This window comes from Mchenga conophoros, linkage group LG4 (genome assembly GCF_057382185.1).
Source record: "Mchenga conophoros isolate Kocher_MC1m ecotype Shallow Benthic linkage group LG4, M_conophoros_male_GT1.1, whole genome shotgun sequence".
NCBI lineage: Eukaryota > Metazoa > Chordata > Actinopteri > Cichliformes > Cichlidae > Mchenga > Mchenga conophoros.
The window spans coordinates 19,166,089-19,175,777 of NC_140529.1; the positions used below are offsets into that span (position 1 = coordinate 19,166,089).

The 9,689-nt window shown below is 39.1% G+C and overlaps 1 pseudogene; it reads right to left on the reverse strand.

The window, feature by feature from the left end:
• Window positions 1-252: 252 nt before the first annotated feature.
• Window positions 253-6,498, reverse strand: LOC146575906 (sterile alpha motif domain-containing protein 3-like; annotated as a pseudogene).
• Between the last annotated feature and the right edge of the window lie 3,191 nt (window positions 6,499-9,689).

Genomic DNA, 9,689 nt, shown 5'->3' on the forward strand with positions numbered 1-9,689 from the left:
GCAACGTCCATTCACTATCAACTCTAACACTGTATGAATGAAAATGGTTGTCATATAACAGAGGAATGAGAATTTTTCCACAAAAGACCCACATTGTGTCAATATTAAATATGTACTTAATTTGCCAGAACAGAGGAATCTTCTCTGAATGCAGTACATCAATGACAAACACATCTCTTACACAGTATTTGACACTGTTCACAATTACTTCTGACACACGCTGGAAAGCTTTCTTAGCACGATCAACTTCAGAAAAGCCACAATAGACTGTCAGTGCTTGTTGCAGTTCCAGTGGTAATGACAAAAATGGTGTAGTCACACTTTTTCCAAAAACATTTTCAAATTCACCAAGTAAACTTTTGTTAGAAAACTCCCAGCACTGTCTGAACTGATGTCTGTTGCTCAAAGTTGTAGCAATGTTCATAAAATTTCTACAATTGCGGGACAACGTTTTGAAATACTGGTGCTTACTTTCAAATCTCATACACCATAACAAACGTAGAGGGCCGAACATTTCAATCAGTCTTGCATAGTGGATTAAATAATGACACTTTGGTGTAATTACATCCCCAAATACACTTTTCAGTTTTGTGAGAAACTCATGGACAAGCAACTTCAACAATAAAATATTCTCTTTTCGCACTTTTTTAGCCATTACAATCTCTGTTATTTCACGACATAGAAGAAAAACATGCCAATATTTACAATTAGGTGGCACACGGTCTGCCATCAGAAATGGCAGCAATCTGAACAGGCACCACTTTTGAGATGCTGATCCAACAATACCAACACTCTGTAGTCTTTCTGATAACTGTACTGGTTTGTTTGTTTTGTCATTCTGACCAATGGGCATTTTTTGCAATTCTTCATTGATCTCTCTAATTGTAATATGCTTCTCAGTGTGGGCTTTACAAATCACTAGTTTCATAACTAGAGGAACTACACCTTCCAACAGATCATGCATTACATCAGGTGGTAAAGCTTGTGTAACACTGAAATAACTCAGTCTGTCAAAAGGACATGAACTATTTACACCATATATTGTTTTATCATCCGGAAATTCTTGGATTCGTGCAAGATGATACTGGTGAACCTCTGATGTTCTTAAAACAAAGCTTTCTTCCTCAAAGGATTGTTTCATATCTTCATAAGAAGCCATGCAATACCGACAAATTCTACCAGTGTTAAATGACATAGAAAAACCACCAATCATGTGAGCTGATAAATTATCACAAGATAAAGTTGCAAGAGCAGCATGAATAGTGTGTTCAGTTTTATCAATGGTAAAAGTAAAGCCATCAGTGGAAAGTTTTTCCAAATCATCAAGCAAAGGTTTAAGGATAACATGCCAACCACACCGCTTAACGAAAGAATAGCGTACCAATAACGCTAGATGAATGTGCCTCTGCTGAGAAGTGTACCTTTTGTCCAAATTGCCTACAGTGTAATAAAATGCACTAAGTTTGTGTTTGGATCATTTAGATCCTAGAGGATTAAGTACTTCAAATTCATCCTCATAAAAATGGAGTCGCAGTGCATTTGGGTTATCCTTGAAGAATTGATGATGTCTGAAGATTTCTCCATCAGAGTAATCTGTTAGAAATTCATCAGTTTCCGAATTGCCACTTGAAAAAATGTGATCTTTTATGTCTTCATGAGAAAGATAATTTTTTAGCACCTTATCAACAGGCACATATGAATACGAGCTAACTGTATGACCCACAGAGTCTCTTAATTTGCAATGAACAGGCTCTGTCATGTTGATCTTTGATTTGCAATGTTCTTTGACTAAATAAGGAGATCGAATAGCTGTTGAAGCCTTCTCAAAAAATTCATTTGAATGCAGGACATTTTTAACCTCTGGACACAAAGACACGTCAAGACCCATTTTCTCTAAATGATATGCTATAAAAGCATCGTAGTTCTCCTTGAAAAAACACATCAGAAAATTTACGTCTTCCACAATTTCTTCCTGAACAGAGACCGGTAAAGAATTTTTCTCTCTGCACTTAAGAATGAACTTGAAAAGATTGTCTCTGAAATTTATCAAAAATTCATCCCAGGATGGAGGGGTTTCAATATTTTCAGTTATGTCATTTGCAAATTCATTTGGGTGTGGACTGACTACCTCCTGCTCATTTTCATCTAAGTCTTTATGGGGACACAACACTTGCTCTCTGTGTTTCCTATACACATGTCGTCTGAAAGATTCATATTTTTTGAAGGAAGAACAGCAGTCACTGAGTCCACAGGTTATATCAAAATTGGCATCATGGGAATGAATAAGTCCTATGTGCTGAATAAGCTTTGTCAAACTAAAGGTTCTTCTGCCACATTTGGAGCACTGATATGGCTGAGGCATGGTGGTCAATACAGAAGATTTATTTGTCTGGTGACTGTGATTGGCAGAGGCCGGTCCTCACCCTCATCTATTTTCACAATGTACTTTTGGAGAAAAATCAGGGTGTTCTTCAGATGTTTTGGATAAGCAAGGTTGAAGACAAAATACAAGCAGAAATAAGAGATGATTCCTTCAAAAATACACGAGCTTCTGCACACTTCACTGCCATCCAACTTCACAATGTTTGGAGCGCTTCTGGAGAACACTGGTTTCCAGTCTTCATGAAGTAGCTGAACAGTTGGATAGGGGGTTTTCGGATGAACCTTTGAAGTCAAAAGAGAAGGTAGAGGAAAGCAATATCTTAGTCTCTTAACAAAAGATACATTTGTTTTCCTTTTATATAGACTAAATATTTTAATACACACACCTCTCCAAGTATGACAAAGAGATCCAGTTTCTCCTTGAAGACGTATGGCAGGAATAAAAGTGCAGCCCTTGTGTCAAGATCTGCCAAAAAAACAACAAAACACAAGATCACCCATGCATTTTATCTGGCATTTCCAGTTACCTATAAAAATTATATAAAATGGAAGCCTTGAAGTTAAAAAAAAAAAGCAAATACCTGGTAGGTCATCAGTGAGAGCCTCCTCTCTTGCATCAAGGTAGAGCTGGTAGAGTGGGGTTTTCCCTCGTGTAAGGCCAATCACCTTCGCTGGCTTACATTACCCGTTGTTGGTTGGATCCACCTGAGTTCGTTGCACAGCTACAAGTAAAAAATTCATTTTCAGTACAAAATAACAGTGTATGAAAATGAAATAATCTAAAGTTGATATTAATTATGTATGGTGCTGCATAATTATTTTTTTTATAGAATTTAACAACAATACTGTAAGAAGTTACATGAACATACAAAAAAAGGAAAGAGGGACAGATGAAGAAAGCAAGGTCAAGGGCAAATAAAATATACTACTATAAACATGTTAAATGTGACAGCTATTTCCAAGTTCAATTCAGCTTTCTGACTTACACCAGTAGGCATCCCTAAGAAGGGGTACTTCTTCAACACATCTTCCACAGGCATACCATTTGCAATTTCTTTCTGCCGCCAAGCAAACGTTTGCTGCATACGGTTATGAACCACCATGGTATCTGGTTGCATCTTCTGATATTGGCACTGTATGACCTTTAAGTGGGCGTCTATGGATAATAAATCCTCTCCTTGGACGCATGGTCCCTTGAAAGAAAGCAAGAGTGAGAAGAGAAAGTCAAAACAGATTAGAAACCCAACATAAGACTAAATATACAATTAGAGCTGACACGATCTGTGCATCACAAAGAACTCGTATCGGTTAAAGTTAACCGATACCATGAACCAATATTTAAAATATGGAAACTCTGAAATAATTTCACATAAAATCTTAATTGTTAACTTGAAATTTTAGTTTTGGAGTCATATTTAAAATGGGTTTTTTTTGTTTTTGTTTTTTAAATCTAGTTCACCCTCTTTTAGCGCCTTCCAATTAATAATTTTTTGTGAGGTAGAAGTATTAGCACTGGTACTTTGTATTAGCAAGTGCTCTAATCCAAGTATTGGTATTGTTTCGGTTTGAAAAAAGGTACAGTTGCATCCCTAATCCTTAGTTTTAGATGTAATAACAGAGGCAAGAACATTTTATAGCTCAAGGTGTCCCTCACACCAACCTGACAAACATTTCTCTGACTTGTTCGTTGACATTTATTAGGCTGCCCTCTCCTCGTAGAACCAAACTTCTCCTTACAACGCCTCACTGCCTCACTGTCGACTAGTGGTGCCCGCTCTGATTTGAATTTACGTCTCAAAGACATATGCCATGTGTGCTTGTTGAACAGAAACATAAGTTACTGTAAAAACAATCTACACAAAATACACCCAACAAAGAATCAGTAAACATATGTTACAGAGTATAGCATGGTGGAAAAGGATGGAGAGAATCCCCCACTAAGCTTTTGGGTTGGCATTTCTTTAGATTTTGTTTTGTATTAATTGCATGCTTTGGTGTTTTTTTGTGTTTGATGTGAGGTGTGGGCCACACCCATGTGGGAGTGGAGATTCTACTCTAGTCCAGCTGCCAGCTATTTGGAGTTGAATACAGGGAGCAGCTGATTGGGGAGGATTGGAGCCCTTCTCTATAAAGGGGAGAGGAAACAGGAAGTAGGGGTTGTCGTTGTTTTTTTTAGTAGGACACTGGTGAAGCAGGGAAGCCTCGAAGATCCAGGATGAAGTGTGCACATTTTAATGGAAAAGATTTTTAACCTGGCCTGGTTTTGCTTTTAAAATAAACTGAGGATGTTGGAGGGAGGACTCATTCTTATTGGGATGTGAGTGGATGTGCTGGAAGGCAGGAAAACAAACACTGGACTGGAGACTCTCTGTGCCCCTGACAAGGAAACTGGACCAGTTTTGGGGAAGTTCCAGCTCCCAGGATGTGATCTGGAGACCCAGCCTCGAACGAAGTCAGGCCTGAAAAGGCTAACAACCCTGACCGCGGTGGCTTTGGGCCTTGGATTCCTGGCCAGAGTTGTGTCTTCAGCCAGTAGTTTTACCCGGAGAAAGAACAAATAAATCTTGTGTAACCCATTACAGTGTGCGTGTGGTGGTTCGTTACTGGTCAATATTAGAGCTACTACTTTCTTGTACGGAGGCCATTTTGGGCCTTACGTAACACATACTTCATACAAACCTACTGAGAGGCTACAGATTGTCTTACTAACAAAACAAGATCGAAAAAAGCTTCACTTTTACTTTGTAATCTTGAAGGAACCTTATGCTAATTTTAAATTTAACTTACATAACCATTTCCCTCATGATCCTTGAGGAAAGGATACTTCGTTACCAGCGTCTTCACAGCTTGCACATATTCAGAATTTGTGGGATACCTGTAATATCAGAAGAAACAGAAGTGTTAGAGCAACTGCTGACAAACAAACTTTATCAAGTGTTAGTTATTGTTTCTTAGTAATGTAGCGTTTATTTTCAATATGACAGATTCAGCTTTTTCTAAAGCAACAAGCTAACATTACCCTGATTAACTTACATAGTATACTGTGCCACAGCTTCATATAGAACTCTGATTATTGTGTGTCTGTCCCTTGGATTTTTATGGCACGGTTCTTTGTTGTCCAGTTTTAGTTGCAGATTTTTGGGAAATCTTGGAATTTCAAAAGAGGCTGGCAGTCTCAAAGTATTTTCATTGCTGTGAAAACAGTTAAGTGTTTGTTTTTATTGCATGAATTGAAGTATAAAACACTACAGTAACAATACATATGGTAGAAACAATGATCATATTAACTAAATCCTAAAAGTGCATAACGGCCAACATGTATGCTTCAGACATACTAACTTCATTATAAATAAGAAAATACCTTATTGAAGTTGACGAAGTAGATGGTTGCCAGTCTTCTGGAGAGACAGTCTGTAGAGTCAGACTGACTGAAGATTCCTTCATCCTTGACACAAACTGGTTGAATTTAACCTGCTTTTTGAAGGATCCTTGGAAAAGGTATGCAACCATAGTCTCAGTAAGACCGCAGTCAACTGTGTCACCATCAACCTCATTGTCTGCAAGATAAATGGTAGTACAAACTCTAAATTCAATGTAAGGATATTTATCACCACATTTTTACATGGGTAAAAACCGTATATCACACACATTAAAACCTTTTGTACAACTTCTTTCAGTTCAAAGAAATATTCATTTAAAAAAAATCAGTAAATTAAATAAAATAAACCAAATCTTTAGAGTGAATCCTCTCGATATGCAAAGTTTTCATTTTTAAATTTAGATGTTTGTTTGGGACTACTGGACACAGGAGAGCAGAGTCTGAGCATGCTTTTGTGCCCTTTCAAGTTTGGAAGAAAAAAAAGACTAGAATGCTGTAATGTGTTAATATTCACTACTAAGGTGACTCCTTTCTCCAGATTTCCGACAGTTTCTGCCGTCTGTTCTTTCAGACCGATTACTTATAGTGATAACACCGTATTACAAGCTCAGATTACATGCTGAAAAAGTTCCCACATTGCTTAAAACGCGACTATCAAACCCCAGCTGCGACACCCTTGTTATATTTTAAACAAGTGCGGCGTCAAGATATTTCCTTTAAACGTTATTATCAGCTGCCCATGTGTGTTAATGGCCTTGGAATGGATGTAAAAACGTGATTTTATTAAACCATTAATACACTAACGGTAAACTGCATTCAGCTACCAGGGAATCAAATTTCGCGCCGGTGTTCCAGATCTACTGGCGTTTAGATCAACTGGCGTTGGTCGAACAGATGTGTGGCAGTCTTGCGTTTCAGGAGCTGCTACCGACAAACCAGCAAAAAAACGCCAAATGTGTCATCTGTGACACTTGTGAGGTTATCTCAAACACACTCCGTCAGTCTTGATGCTGTTGAACAACAAAATGTTTAAAATGTGGCGAGTTTATCTGGTGATATCCTCATGCGCGACGCGATCGCGAAAACAGCAAACAAGTAACACCACGCCGATGTTGTTCACAGGACAGCAAGAGTAAACGATCGGGAGACTCTTGTCGTCGTTATCGTTCCGCTCGCACGTTTTATTTCTCCGGTTTCAGCGTTTTTGCTTCACAACTAAAGCGAGCAGTTTACTTTGTGCACTAACATGGAGTCGAGTCAACCAGCGCCACCTCTGGCCAAGTGCCACAGCCTACAGCCAGATCAACCTGTGACACACATCTGCACCACGTTTGAATTCGTGTCATGCACATTTGTACCTTTCAATTGTGTCTGTTTGTGCGTCATGCAAATAAACCTTTGAAATGAATGAAATGATATCATATATTCCTTATTGGCCTACATTTGTACAAAATTCCAAATTATATACACAAAGTCATAGACATCACCACTCCAATTGGTCATCATGATTTTGATATTCTCTTTTTCCATAACAATGAAATACGCCTTGGACAAATATGACACATCAATATTTCATTAGTGTTGTCACATCACATCCTGTAAGCATCATCTGCCTGTGTCCTTTCCCTGGAAATGAATATTTCCAGCCAATATTGGCAATCCATCAACATGGCTGGAGAGTTGGTAGTTATATACAGTCTGTATAAGTGTGGTTAATCTAATGAAGATTTGTAAGGAGACGGCAGTTACTGTGAATTCACAGCAGTTACACAGTGATTAGTAATAAACAGTCAGTGAGTGTGAGTGGATATGACTGTTCCCACCACTAACACATGGCCCTACGCTGTGTTCACTGCATCATTCCATGTTTGGCACTGATCACCACCTGCACTCATGTATATATCTATCTATCTACTTAGCACTTTTAATTCTTATTTTTATTTTCATGTCTATTTAAGCTTAATTTATAACAGTATGTTTGCACTGAAGCACCGCAGCAATTTCCTAATATCCTAACTCCTAACTAGAAGGGGGAATTATGTTAAAATGCTCTTCATAGACTACAGCTCTGCATTTAACACCATAATTCCCTCCACACTCACCACCAAGCTGGAGCATCTGGGACTCAGCTCATCTATGTGTCAGTGGATCTCCAACTTCCTAACTGGCAGACCACAGGCAGTAAGGATGGGCGGACATGTCTCAGCCTCCACCACTCTCAGCACTGGAGCCCCCCAGGGGTGTGTTCTGAGCCCCCTGCTGTACTCTTTGTACACATATGACTGTGTGGCCACTACCAGCTCCACCACCATCATCAAGTTTGCTGACGACACCGTCGTGGTGGGCCTGATCTCTGATAACAACGAGACGGCCTACCTGAAGGAGATTAGGAATCTGGAAAACTGGTGCCAGTGGAGAGAGTGGACAGCTTCAAATACCTCGGAGTTCACATCACGCAGGACCTGTCATGGTCCTGTCACATCAACACCGTGGTGAAAAAGGCCCGACAGCGTCTCTACCACCTCAGACGCTTGAGAGACTTCCAACTGCCCTCCAAGGTGCTCAGGAACTTTTACTCGTGCACCATAGAGAGCATCCTGGCGGGAAACATCTTAACCTGGTTCGGGAACAGCACCATGCAGGACAGACGAGCTCTACAGAGGGTTGTGCGGTCAGCTGAGCGCACCATCCGCTCCGAGCTCCCTGACCTGCACTCAATCTACAGCAGGCGGTGCTGGACCAAGGCCAGGAAGATCGTGAAGGACCTCAGCCATCCCAACAACAGACTGTTCTCTCTGTTGAGGTCAGGAAAGCGATTCCGCTCCCTGAAGACCAACACAGAGAGACTGAGGAGGAGCTTCTTCCCGCAGGCGATACGGTCTCTCAATCACACCACCACACAGTACTGACCCACACATATGGTTCTTACACACACACTGGACTTTCTGGACATTGTTTTTGCACAACACTGGTCACTATATTCTTCATTTCCGGTTAATACTTGTACAGCTGCTGTTATTGTGTATATATTTATTTATATTTAGATTTCTTCATACATTCTTATATAGTTCTATATTGTGTATTTTGTTGTACAGTTATTTCATTTTTAACCTTAATTTATATTTTATTCCTTCCTAGTTAAATTTACCCTTTTTAATTTTTCATATTTATTTCCTATCTTATTCATAGCCTTTTCCTTTTTTGTTCTCTTTAGGTCACGAGCAGTTGTCCAAGCATTTCACTACATATCGTACTGTGTATGACTGTGTACGTGACAAATAAAATTTGAATTTGAATTTGAATTTTTGAATTTAATGTTGTAAACCCGCTCAACATTTGGCAATAAAACCCATTCTGATTCTGATTCTGATATAAGAAAGTCAGTGACTCAGGTGTGTCGCTTGCTTTGTCATCTGTTTGTGAGACTGTAGGAGACGTAGAAATCTTTTGTTTTAAATCTTAGTTAGGAAGGTTCCTGTTTGAAAACAAGCACTTTTTGTGAGAAATGCAAGAAGTACATCTGCAGAAAGCACACCGTTACATTCTGTCCATCATGTGGACAAAATCGAAAATGTTGAGCATTGAAAAACTGAGAACGTTGGGCAAGTTCAAAAGAAATGTGTTTGTAAGAACGAAAAACCAAATTGTTCCTAAAATAGTTATGGAAAGTCTAACTGTTGTATGTCTGTGTTCTACATGTTTATCTAATCGAAAATAAAGGTGCTATTGTTTTATTGCAGTTTTTGGATAATTCTGAGTGGATTTACACAGTACGGGTCAAAATGACCCGCAACAAAATGTCATTTTTTTGTTCTTCAACATAATACAAGGGTTCATTTCCAAAACTTGCTTATGATCTTCAATTTGTAGCAGATCCACTATCACACAGCAGCTGGAGCAGTTTCAAATGGGGGTCAGTCCACTGCTG